The following is a 14,400-nucleotide window of genomic DNA, read 5'->3' on the forward strand; positions in this document are numbered from 1 at the left end:
TACATGAACATAATTATCTACATCTCGCCAAACCACTTACTACTGCAAAAATGCAATGCACATTTTATTTTTTATGCTGTAAATCTTTGCCCCAATTGAGAATATATATCATTTTTGATAAAGTTGTATTTTCTATAAAAAAAAATCATATATTTAGCCAACAAGAAAATTAGAAGAACGTGTATTACTAAGAAAAAATCTAAAGCTATATACAAATGTAAAAACATGGCATTTTTAGATATTCATTCATCATACACTGAGTTAATTAAATGCTACCCCTGATAAATGTGTGGCATTTTTCATTAAGTCCGGAATGTGTAATATTGTTTGTATTTTATGCTGTATTAAAGGTAGCATTATAGATGAACAATTACTTCCACCTTCTGTATAAATCAGCCCCGGTGATGATATTTTCTTTGAGCAATTACTATTGAGATCTTTAAGTGATAATTCATATCATATTAATCCGCCCATATCAAAAATATATACTAATGATCTACTATGATTTGTATTTTTGTGGTGATGGTTCTCCAACCCAAAACACCAGAAGCAATTTCTAATTTTCAAGGTTTTTTCACCACTTGACATTCAGGACAGGTTCCCAGCTGATGCACATTCATTGTATCCACAAATTGCTTTGGATTTATCTAAGTTTTCATTAGTTCTCCTGTCATATTTTAAACATAAAGCAAAATCCTTGATTGACTTAGCTTAGTCCCTATTATGTTACCAAACCCAGCTATATAAGAAAAATTCCATTTTGTTATATCACTTAAAATCAGCTTATTATATAGTCTTCTGTACAATGTTTTTAAAGCCAAATATGAATGTGCGCCCTGGTTATTTCAGCTAAGTCCTAATCATACTGTTTTGTAAATGTCTTAGTGCTCATTAATCCCCACACACTTACAAAGATCTATGGGGAAAATGACTTCTGCCAGTCAGCAGATAAACAATTTTTATTGGAACAGTATGAAACAAAACCTAAATTGCTTTCTACACCACATTGCTGTATAGAACACTGTTTATTAAAGCAGATTTGCCGCTAAAATATTTTTCCTAAATGATATAATTTTATATTTCAGTGCGATAAAGAACCACATTTGATTAGTGTCTACAGATTAAACTGATTTGCAATAACCTCCTTTTTCCTTTAGATCCAGAGCTTGAACAATGATTCTCCAACTTCTTCTGAAATGATAACTTAGAGGTGGAGTAATGATCTCTCGTTTAGGCCAGTTCCTATGATATTTTTAAACTGAGAGCTTCCAGACCACAGAGTGTCAATACTAATACAACAGCATATGTTCAACAATGGGGCATACTACCCTGGTTGTTTGGCTTTCCACCGACGCTGAAAAGGCTTTTGATAGGGTGGACTGGTCTTTCATGATGTCCACCTTGGCTCACATGGGTTTTGGCCCAGGGCTGCGTGCCTGGATCCAATCTTTGTACGCTACTCCTACTGCCCAGATACACGTTAACGGTTTTTGGACTCCTTCCACAATTGGAATGGGACTCACCCGGGGTGCCCGCTGTCCCTGCGGCTCTTCGTGCTCACATTGCAACCATTCCTACAAGCTATCAGGATGAATCCCGATATCAGTGGGCTTAAGGTGGGGAGGATTCATCACAAGATTCTTGGATATGCTGATGTTCGCTGTTACCCGCCCAAGAATTGTTCTTCCCAATATTCGCCTTGAATTGTGACCTACGGTACACTTACTAACTTAACTTGCCCCAGGACTTTGTCTGCCCTCTGCTAGCTCCCTTTCGCCTGGTGCCACCCCAAACTCAAATACCTGGGGATGTGGTTGACTCCTGATTTTTCCCAACTCTAACTCTATAATTTCTCGCCCTTACTTGCTCGGCGGGTCTCACCCTTTTATCCGGGATACTCTAGATGCCCGGCACTCTCTTATTCAGAAGACCTGATTGTCCACTATCCCCTCACCCCTAACCTCCATTAGGGACAATCCCTAATGGAGGTTAGGGGTCCTGTTCTGGTTGGGACAGCCAATAAATACCGGACTATGTGGTTCCACTGGCTGGAGTTTGCCACTGGGCCCCTCATTCGCCCTCTACTGGAATGGGGGTCTCTGGCAGGTGATGGCGGGCTGTCTCCCTCTGTACTCTGCTGTTCGCCTTTGGGCTCCTTTTCTCTTTCCCATTTCTCTCCTCTTCTCTCTTCCCTTCTCTCCCTTTGTTGGTATTTGTCTGCCGGACTTCCATCTAGTTCTCCAAGCTTTTCCATTATTATTTTGAATGTCCTTTATGTAGGAACCTACCTATTTTTTGTCTTATTCCCCCTCCCCTTTTTTGTATCCTTTTCCTAATATTGAAAACCCTAAAAAATATTAAAAGGATCCTAGATTTTACAAGTTATAAAAGTTATATTACCCTGGATAAAATAGGGTACTTTAAATCTCTAGCTTTTTTTCCTGGAGATATGATTATCATGACCACAGAATAAACTTCATTTTTAAATATATGGTAAAAATATTTTCTACAAAGTCATGTATATATTTGGTTGAACCAAAATAGATAGAGCAGAATTTGCTGTTTGCAAATTTAGGTAGTATAATTAAATTTGGTTCAGCTGCTGTTTCTCTAGACTTTGCATTTTTAATCTGTTTAAATAGCACACTGAATTTCCTTGAATTGATAGCCTACTTGGGAAATTATGCTGAGGTGTAAACTAACCTGATCCAGCATACTGTATACAAACCCAGCTGGAGGAATAGAGAATAACAGAAGTATAAATCAGTTCACACAGATGTAACAAGAGTTAGTGCTCCCAATGATGCTGGGTAGTAATGATGCCTATGGGGTGAGCATAGATGAGAGGGGGTCCTAACAATGGTTGCAGAGCAGGGCTAGGCCAGGGGGTCAGGTAAAGTTCAAAGGGAGATGAAGGTAAGTTAGGGGGTTATTTAAGGCAGTAAGAAAGGGAGTTTTATGCTGTTTTCTGGTGCCAAATGACTAGTGTGTTTGTCTTCCATTCTTGTCGTCTGGTTTTTCTCTCTTTTTTCTCCCTTTCTGCTCTCCTCTGAACCTGAAGCCCATGGATCCTGAAGTGGAGAGGCTCAATCCCGTTCAGGGTCTGCAAGGGTAGGTCTGACGCAGGCATTCTCCATTTAGGTCTTCTACACGGTTCCTTTCAAGTCCTCGGTTGTCTGTTAGGTCTTGCTCCAGGTCAGTGCGTAACTCTAGCGGGGTGGGGCCTTCTGTGGTAAAGCACAGCGTGTGGGGACGGTGGGTTCGGACTAAGAGCAGGTCCAGGAGGGATGCCTCTTGATCTCCAGGATTGTTCAGGGCTGTTTCTCGTTATAGGTCAGGTTCAGAGGCAAGATGTCAGGGAGATCCACCGGTGCTGCCCAGGGAGCGGGTTTTGAGAAGGAGCATGGCTGCCTCTCTTAGGGTGATGAGAGTGGTGGAGCAGGATGACACAGCCCAGTGGTCTAGCACAGCCAGGCAATGGAGAGGTGGTTTGCTAGCGGATTTCTCAAAAGGTTTGCAAGCGCCGGTGCACGCTGGGGGGGCTGGATGGCAAGGGGTGGGGGTTAGTGTTGGGTCTGCATGGACAGAAGTGCACAAGGGGGGCTTGATGCTTGGTAGGGGCACTCCTGTAGTGGGTGGGGCTCCACCGGTGGCTGTGGAGGGGGAAGGTGTGGGGTTTGCTGGAAGTACTGCTAAGGGTGATGGATGTGGAGGCAGACGGTCAGATGGCGTGGCAGATGGCGTACGTCTCCTTCACTGGATGCCTTGGAGTTCATTTAAAGTCAAAGGATATGGAAGGGGGAGTATGGTGAGTTGTTCTACTTGCTTCCTCTGGAAGAGTCATTGGACTCAAAGGAGGATGACAAGAAGGAGGATTAGAGAAAGGAGAAGGAGAAAAAGAAGCAGCAGTATTATAAACTCCCTAAAATATTCAGGAATTGGCTTAAAAACTCCCGATGAATGCTCTTCCCAGCTTTGTTATGTAGACAGGATCTGGGAGGCGTACCGATTATACTGGGGTTTGGTCTGTGGTATTGTCAGGGTTAAGGAGAGGAACCCAGTATGCAGGACAGAAGCGTAGTAGTAAAACAATAGCCAAGGGTCAGGACTGGAGACGGCAGCGAAGTCGTGGTACAATAGCCAAGGGTCAGGACTGGAGACGGCAGCGAAGTCGTGGTACAATAGCCAAGGGTCAGGACTGGAGACAGCAGCGAAGTCGTAGTACAAATAGCCAAGGGTCAATACCAGGAATAGCATAGAAGGAACAGCAAAAAAATAGCTCTATCTTGCACAATAATTGAGCACTGAGTGAAACTCAGCGCTGCTTTTTAAAACACCACTAGGTGTCGCCCCACTCCTGTGCGTGGCCTTGTTGACGTGCATTCCCCGCCTTCTCCATTCAGAAATGAATAAAGAGAGGTGGGGGCGCGCGCTCTTAGTTTCAGCCGCGCGAGCAGCCGACGGAGCTGGAACGGAGCTGGCGGGTACTCAGGTGAGTTGCTTCGTTGAGGTTCTCTCCGTGAACCATGACAGGTATGAATTTATACCTGAAGTAAAATTTGTGTGAAAAAAAACACACAAAAAATATTGCTACAGCAACATTTTGTGAAAGGCTAGTAGAATTACTCCATGAAATGTGCTAAAATACAAGCATTTGAAATACCTTGTTTTTCAAAAAAATATAGTGTGGTTGGAGCCAATTCAATTGACCAGTGTCAAAGATGTCTCGAATAGGACATGGGGACAGGATTGCTAGATATGAAAAAAATGGTTTTGAAATAGCAAAATGGTACTTATTGCCCTACAAGGTGCCGTAAAAATCTTGTTTACCTTATCCTCCACTGCATCCGAACATTCACCTTAACTGTGAAGTTCATATTATAATGCTTAAATTGAGGCAGTGATGTATTTGATATCTGATCTCTTTGAGTAGCTCTTTCATTTTATTCAAGGAAACATCACCACTAATACAGTCAGTCATAGTCTGCACAGCAAGGTCTCAAATTTGGTGGATTTTTGATGGATGGTCACCATCTTCAGCAATGCTGCTAGGCCTCTAGTCCTCACTAAAGAGAAAGGAGGAAATATATATACTATATTAGGTACACTTTGCTAGTACCGACCCCCTTTTGACTTCAGAACTGTCTTCATTCTTTGTGGCATACTTTCTGCAAGGTGTTGGAAACATTCCTCAGAGATCTTGGTCCATACGGACATGATGGCATCACTGAGTTGCCGCAGATTTGTCGGCTGCACATTCATGATGCAAATCTCTCGTTCCACCACATCCCAAAGATGCTCTATTGGATTGATATCTGGTGGGTGACTGTGGAGGCCATTGGAGTACAGTGAACTCATTGTCATGTTCAAGAAACCATTTTGAGATGGTGAGCTTTGTGACATGGTGCATCATCCTGCTAGACGTAGCCATCAGAAGATGGGTACACTGTGGTCATAAAGGAATAGACATGGTCAGCAACAATACTCGGGTAGGGTGACACGTTTAAACAATGCTTAATTGGTACTAAGGGGCCCAAAGTGTACCAAGAAAATGTCCCCCACACCTTTACACCACCACCACCACCACCAGCCTAAACTGTTGTTACAAGGCAGGATCGATCCATGCTTTCAAGTTGTTTACGCCAAAGTCTGACCTTGCCACCTGAATGTCACAGCTGAAATCGAGACTCATCTGACCAGGCAACGTTCTTCTAGTCTTCCATTGTCCAATTTAGGTGACCTTGTGCAAATTGTAGCCTCAGGTTCCTGTTCTTAGCTGACAGGAGTGGCACCCGGTGGGGTCTTCTGCTGCCGTAGATCTGCTTTAAGGTTCAACGTGTTGTGCGTTCAGAGATGGTATTCTGCATACCTAGGTTGTATGGTTATTTGAGTTACTGTTGCCTTGCTGTCATCTAGAACCGGTCTGCCAATTCTCCTCTGACATCAACAAGGTATATTCGTCCACACAACTGCCGGTCACTAGATATTTTCTCTTTTTCGGACCATTCTCTGTAAACCCTAGAAATGGTTGTGTGTGAAAATCCCAGTAGATCAGCAGCTTCTGAAATACTCAGACCAGCCTGTCTGGCACCATCAACCATGCCACGTTCAAAGTCACAAATGCCCTTTCTTCTCCATTCTGATGCTCGGTTTGAACTTCAGCAGTTTGTCTTGACCACCTCTACATGCCTGAATACATTGAGTTGCTGCCATGTGATTGGATGATTAGCTATTTGTGTTAACAAGCAATTGAACAGGTGTGCCTAATACATGTTTTCTACCTAAATTACTATGTTCCTATGCTTGTGGTTATGTTACATTTGGATAAAAGTGGAAACCATTTGTTCCAAAGTACACACTTAAGCAGTCTTTTTCATCAGGCTCTGTACCCCCTTTACTTAATTCTTAATATAATTTAAAGGTTTCAACTTTTGCTTTTAGTATTAATTATTGCTTTCAACAAATGTGTTCCATTTTTATTAAGAATTCCATTTATGTAGTAACAAATGTACTTAGGGTCCAGTTTAAACATGTTTTTTCTTTTTCAATTTTAATAATTTAAAACTTGCATAGTTCACTCTATTTTGTGACAAAATAAACCCATTTTGTACCTAACTTCATTTAGTAGAGGGATAATGGATAATTTCATACAATTGTGTTCATAAAACCTTCATATCTATTGAAAAAGGTAGGCAATTACTTTCACATCAAAGTATCAATGCATGCTTTCAATGACTCTCAAAATAAAAACCTTTGTTCATTACCTTGTCCAGGGTAAAATGAATTATATATAGTAGAATATTGTGTTTTGAAATTGTTTCTTAAACAATACAACACTGCTTGTTTGATCATCATGGTTGCTGCTCACAACTAAAACATCGTTTATTAAGTGTCCTTTCCCTAGCTTAGCCTAATATTTTTGTTTGCATGTACAATTTCACAAGATATATATTAAAAAAAAAATTGGGAGTTAATTGATTTTTTATCGGAACAAAATCTATCTTGATTATATATGTATATGTGTGGTTATTCCAAAAATAGGCATTATTCATTGTCTCTATTTAAAATGAAGCCAAACCCGTTCTTTTATCAGAAAAACATTGTCTCTGTCTGAGATCAAATTAGTGCTTCACTTTTCATTGTTTACCTTCCATGAACTTTTTTGTGAATAGACTTGGTTGGTCAGGAACCCTTGGGCAGTTGTTACACTTGCTATTAAGGTTTATGACTATGGAGTCCATATGAAGTTTGGCACTTACACCGGTCTGCTAGGCTAGACTAGAAGTAAGATCAAAGAGGCAAGATGTCTATGCATGCCTTTATTTAATATAGTCTGAAGGCTGAAGCACATTGAAGATAATGTCAACGATTTTTTCTAATTAAAGAAAAGTGCCATTCTGTTTGTGTAGTATATCTAGTGCACCACTGAGAGTTCTATATCATTTTAGCTCATATTTTCCAACATGTTTAAAAATACACATTTCATGGGAAAAAAAATCTTATATCCAATGCCTGTTACCGCTAGGACAAACTAAAGTATTTTTATAGTATAGTCTTTCTTCCAAAATAGATATTCAAGCTACAATAGCCAAAAATAACCAGTAGCTAAACGCAACCACAAAGTAATGTATTTAAAAACAAATATATTGTTGTGTTGACTCTTTTTGTAACAATCTACAATAAGATGCATGATTACTTTGATGTCCTCTCAAATCACCATGGCTAGCTGTAATGATACAACCTGGCACAATCTATGCAAATGAATTGCATAGATGTGCAAAGCAATTAGAATGAATTAGATGATTTATAAATGCACTACAATTGTTACACAGTTTTTTGTTACACAGAAATTTTGGATGCCCCTCCCTCACCTGAGAGACGACGTCACCATATTGCCCTCAGTTCATGTTAGGGCAAAATGATGGTGCTTTCGGTGTCATCCTCTCCCCTGATTGGAGGATTGGGTAGAGGACATTACCGCAAGCACTGCCATTTTGGCGGAAGTTCCTGCCAGGTTATGTCCGCGGAGATTTGGACGAAGATAGAAGATTGAAGAGAGAAGATAGAAGATGCGGATGAAGACGTGGAAGTGGTTGGCAGAAGCATAAGTGGTTGGCAGAGAAGGTAGAGTGTGAGAGAGCAAGTGAGTGAGTGAGTGAGAGTGTGAGTGAATGTGGGCCCATAGGCGTTTTGCTTCGTTTTCATGAGATTCATGACAAAATTCTATACATTTGCAATTTGTACGAATTTGAATGCTCAAGTTGAATATCTATCTATCTATCTTACACACACTGACTCTAACACAGCAGTACAGTACACATATACACACTCGAGATTGTGTATATACATTTTTATGCTTACCCATTCATCTTCCAAACTTGCAGTTAAGCAATACAAATTTCTAACAAAATTAAAATTATTTCATGAGTAGGCAGTGCATGATCAATTAAATGCAAATGAAACTGTGGATGCATATGTTATTAATTGTGCTACAGCCAATACACAGAAAACTCTCAGACACTCCCAGAGCATAACACTATACTAACAACATGTGCAGACAACACATACCCTGCAATTTTACAGAAATTTTCATAGAAGCCTTGATCCTTTTGATTTCCAGGTGCAAAGCTCTGCCCAGCCATACAAATATGGATTTAAACACATTTTATCTGGCCATAAAGACTTCAAGATGAGTGAGAACATTCAATATGACAGCAGTAATAGACATTTTAAAAATCTGGTTGCATTTCTCCATAAGAAGTTTGAATTAACAGCTGCAACAAACACATCAGGGAACTTTTTTATTTGTTAGATGGGCTCACAGTGCCTGATACGGATTGATCATATGCCACCAGAGGTTAAATCCCAAGGTATTTGGCCACATGCCAAGCACCAGTGACCAGTGACATTGGCAGGCATCAGAAAGGGGCTATTAACTGGGGGACTTGAACTGGGGGACTTTCAGATAGGCTGAGAGGGGAATCCTGTTGTCTTGGACAGAAGCTGAAGCTACGTATTTAACTACAAGGGTTCAGATGATATAAGGGAACGCACGGTATAAATCTAGGCTCAAGGGATGAGGCAGTAATCACGATCAGAAACAGCAAAAAGAAAAATCTAAAGGGAAAGGATACAGGATCAATGATAGTTGCAGAAACTGAGGAACTACTTAGGTATACAGGTAATCTTAGGAATTTAGGGACAGGGGTAGTCTCAGGAGCCGGCTAGGGTAATTATCTGGCTAATGAGGTAATGGAGAAGGCTGTGTGATCTGCTTACATGGCTAGCATTTCACTGCTAGCCTTCTGCTACCTCTGCAACTCCTATCACAATCAATCATGACAGACTAAACGCACATCCAACTAATGTATAAACCAGATAGTGGTGGGACCCAAGACGTGAAGCTTGCCTGGGGCCCCATTACCACCAAAAACATTCTATGACTGCAAGCAAGTCCTAACTTAAATACTGTCTAAAATCATGAAAGCAACTAGGCAACCGAACAAAAGAAACAACAAGGAGAAACCAAACATTCACCATTACTAGAACCATTTGATCACCAATATTAATGCATCACCAGAATACAGTTCACTGTATCATATAGTTTTTGGTTACATGTCACCTGAAGTATATTAAAAATAACCTATAAAAAAGCACCACTGAACAATGCAGATTCCGCTGCTGTGAGGGGAATAGTATGAAAATATAGAAACATATATTTAACTAATAGTGAAACTTGCTTGTTTTTAAGGAAAAACATTGAACATGTTTATGGTATTTAAACTGTTAGTATGATATTTATTTAATATGGACATTAGGCACACAAGATGATGATAGATATGCAAGTGTCAAGAATTTATTGACTGTATTGTGATATTCTTTTTACTTGTGAAACTAGGATAAAGTTGGGTAATAGCTGGTTGGATTTTTATTATAAATAAGCTCATGTGATGTACAAGTAAGTAGAAAGTTATGTAGTAAAAGAATCGATGCTTTAAAACAATCACTTGCTGTGAAGCTTCTGCTAAACTTAAATTGACTTTGACACTGCCCCTAGGATACTTTTAAACCCATGTAAAGTCATACCTTGAAGATAATTTGGTTTAAGCCCGTTTGTTACTTTATGACAGGTTTTCAAATTTTAAAACCCTTGAAAGCTCCAGAAACAGCATGTTCTCTTAAAAGGCAATGTATATTTTCAACTCATTGGGACATCTCCATTATAACATAGAACTAAAATGTTCCTTAAAATTGGCATTTTATTAACAAAACAAAAAAGAAATGTGTTGGCTATGTGCCACCCATTGAACCAGTTCCAGTACTTTATAATAGTTGACATGCAGGTAACTTTATTTTTAGGGAACATATACCTTTATTTACCTAATACAATTGTTACAATGAGAGTTCAGTTCAGCTAAGTTACCAGTTTACATGACTCGGGCACTATATATGTTAACATACAGCGAAAAGACATGAAATAAAAAACACAAGAGACATGAGGTCATTGGAAAAAGTGTAAGGCCACAGTGCTTTATTAACTGTGACAAGTGCAAGAAAATATATTAATATATTAATAAAACAAGAGATAGGTTATGCATTAATAACATGTAAAAACCATAACCAAACAACATCTTGTAGGGATATCCCGCCAAATTCCAAACGGAGACCGTTGGGTCGGAACACCCTACCCTTCGAAAGTTCCCCCAGGGACTGAACCCGTGGAGAAAACCAATTGAACATGAAAGTTGGCATAACAACCAATTGTAAATTCAGCATACCTATCTCAAAATTCTGCCGTACACTACATACAGTTAGAACATATTAAAATTGGGGAGGGAGGGCGGGAAATTCTTTGGTTTGTCACTCTGATTAACAGATTTCTGATCAGTGGCGGGAAAAAGGGTCCCCTAAATAGCCACCAAAACCCCACCCCTACGAGGATGTGGGACCCCATAGGATGTCCCTTAAATGACCCTTAAAACCTGGCCAGCACGCTTCTAGTTAAATATAGGCCCAGTCATGCAGCCCTTCCTCTTAGTATCCAGGGCTTGTCTTTTATTGCAATGTATGTTCGGCTGAGTTCAGACATTGTTTGGAATTTTTTCTCTTTTTTAAAAAAGTTTTATCTTAAACAGGAATTGTTATCAAAACAGCTTTGAGGGTCATTAGCTTCAATGTTTTGGAGCTAAGGGGAAGTACAAACTTATGCCTGTCCAATATTGTTAGAGATCTAGCAATAACCCTGTTCGCTCCTGCCTTCATTTTAAAGAGAGCTGTCTTGTCACTCATTGGGGTTCATTTACTAAGAATGTGAGTGATCAATCAATTTGAGGTCATACGCTTAAAAATTGCATATTCAATAAAAGTTGTTTGTGATAACATGTGAATGTAAATTTAAATTTTGTGGTTTTCAGGTGATGGCATATGCGTTAATTAATATCTTTCATGATTTCCTCTGCAAGCAGCAATGCTTTAACCCTCCCAACAATACACATAAATAATAAGAATTAATAAAACAAAATGGGGGACCCAACAATTACCCCTCTCTTCCACCATCCAGTGTGCGTTGGGGAATGGGGTAATTTAATGAATTTGAGGGGTGTTATGCCCAATTATCTTAATATAGTGGGGTTAAAAATAATAAAATGACCATATGGGAGGCATTGATGATTTTCACCTTTTTAAGGGCCAAGTGATCGAGCCAAAAAGTTATCAATCCTCATTTTTGGGCAAAAGAAAGAGGCCATCTCAAAATCTGTAACAGTAGAAAAAAAATCAACACCAAAAAACCTAAAATTAAAAAAAAAACATATAAATTGCCCCTGTTTTATCAATGGAAACATGTATATGTACTCAATATACTTAAAAAAGTGTTTTTAATATGCATTGCACAATCTATTTATTTGAATAGATCCCAAAGACTTGAATGGGGCCTTTTCAGGTCAACAGAAGATACAATGCATCTTAAAAACACTTGGGGCATTCATGCCATATAAACACTAACTAGTGATCAGAAACATGATGTATTTCTTCCCACAAATTCAAAATAAAACCTTTTTTAGTGTTCTTAAATACGTTAGTAAGAAGATACTCTAACTAGTGAATACCATGAGAAATCAACTGCATTAAACCTACATACAAAAAATATGCTTGATAACATATCAAACACGTCTTACTATTAAACAATCATATTAGTAGGGCAGATGGTATTTGCAGGCATACATCTCATTATACATGCCTTGTTAAAGTTTTAACATAGCTTTTGGCAGATTTGAAAAATTAATCTACTGGAAAAGTATTGCCAAAAGATTTCATTAATCTGTTCTGTTTTCTAACGGCTAATTGGGACACCTTGCCAAACATTTATCCAAGAAGAAATAAAAAATGGACACAATATAATACTATTTGCCAGCAAATTAGGATTCTGCCAATAATTGTGGTTATTTTTAAAATAAGTTGAAAGGTAATTCCAGTAACTATGACTTGGGGAACATTTCACTGATTTCAAACCTTTTTCACACTACGCTAGACTACACTACACATTCTGTATTATATTGTATCTCAAAACTATGATCTCAAATTAACTCAGGTGACATTGATTGTAGTTAATTATAATTATAAATTATATTAAGAAAATGTACAGCATGAAATATATTGTTTATGTAACAGTAACATTTAGTATGACCACCATTCACAAGAATAACACCTTTAACTTTGTGGGGGTATGTGTCTACCTACTCACAGTGCCCTGCTTCTGCTTCTGGGATATCACCTTCCTTTCTCTGACGGAACAATCAATCGCATGCTGCTGGATGTGTGTATCCTCAGGTGAAGTGCTGCTGTTGGTGGTGGTGGTCATGCAGTGCAAAACTGAGGGTGGATCTCTTGCTTAACCTTGAGATGGTGCTGCTGTAGGTGAAAGGCAGAAGGTATCACCACTTATGTACAGTAAATACCTGGACAAAAGCCCAGAGATATTTTTCAGGTAACCTTCCTCTTTAATATTTTTATTAGTGATATTGCAGCCTTTTTGCTGATGACATAAATTTTGCAACAGGATTGATGTTCCTGGAGGGATACATCAAATGGCAAATGGTTTAGGCAAACTGGAAAAATGGTCAGAGCTGTGGCAACTGACATTTAATGTGGATAAGTGTAACATAATGCACCTAGAGGGTAAAAACCAAGGGCCAGAGTATATAATAGTTGATTCTGTCCAAAACATCAACAGCTGAGGAAAGGGATTTAGGGTTAATAATTTAGGGTATATTAGTAGGTAGACCTAGCAAGAGAGCAGCAGGAAGCAGAATACTTGGTTGTATAGGGAGTGGTATTCAGTAGAAAGAGGGATTAGAGGGAAAGAGTGATTATGCACTGTGTACAGTACTGGAGACCATATTTCCAGAAGGATATAGATACTTTGGTGAAAGTTCAGAGAAGAGCTATTAAAATGGTTCAGGATAAAATGTACCAGGAAAGATTAAAGGATATGAAACATTTGAATACTTAAATGGAATCAACATGATAGAATTTGTTTTTGAGTTTGTAAAGTTTTATTGGAAGTGAAGCTCCAGCTTTAGAACTTCTGGAATTGTTTCTTGGTCCCTGCAGCTTTTGTGACTTTCAGGACATTGAATCTGACCATTTTACTGAACGGATGGCACTCTCCGATGGTCACGATATCTCCCATCTGACATCTCTGAAGCTCGGGGACAGATGCACAGACATGTTCTTGTGGCGTTTCTCGAAGCGGTTGTACTTGCGGATGTAGTGCAAATAGTCTATGCGGATGACGATGGTACGCTGCATCTTCGACAGGATACGGCCCCCGATGGACACGTTGCCGGTGAATGGGCACTTCTTGTCGATGTAGGTGCCATCGTTTGCCTCTCTGGGGAGTCTTGAATCCCAGCCCGACGTTCCTGTAGTAACAGGGGAGCTTCTCTTTGCCTGTCTCTCCCAGAAGAACCCGCTTCTTGTTCTGGAAGATCATTGGCTGATTCTGATAAGCCCTCTCAGTCTGGATCTCCGCCATCTTTACTTGCCGGCTGAAAAAGAGCGAGCAAGAAGAAAGAAATACTATCACAACAAGAGGACGTAGTCTTGTTAGAGGGGTAATGGGAAAAAATACTTTACTGACAGGGTAGTGGATGCATGGAATAGCCTAGTTTTCGAGAAAAATACAGTAAAGGTGTTTAAGCTAGATATAAGATAAGGCCTTGCAATAAGGCAAAAATTCAGAGGTTGGACAAACTATATGGGCCTTTCTCTGTTTCTCTTTAGGTGGTACTTTGACCTTTCACAGCTTGAAAAAATGTATCCGAGATTCAAGAATTCCTGTTGGAGAGGCTTGAAGTAGGCTCGACACACATGTGGTGGTCATGCCCTAAGATACATACT

The 14,400-nt window shown here is 39.5% G+C and overlaps 1 pseudogene; it reads right to left on the reverse strand.

Annotated features, from left to right (window-relative positions):
• Positions 1 to 13,530: 13,530 nt before the first annotated feature.
• LOC128482161 (40S ribosomal protein S11-like) lies at positions 13,531 to 14,042 on the reverse strand (annotated as a pseudogene).
• Positions 14,043 to 14,400: the final 358 nt, after the last annotated feature.

The sequence above is a fragment of the Spea bombifrons genome, chromosome 1, assembly GCF_027358695.1.
Source record: "Spea bombifrons isolate aSpeBom1 chromosome 1, aSpeBom1.2.pri, whole genome shotgun sequence".
Taxonomy (NCBI): domain Eukaryota; kingdom Metazoa; phylum Chordata; class Amphibia; order Anura; family Pelobatidae; genus Spea; species Spea bombifrons.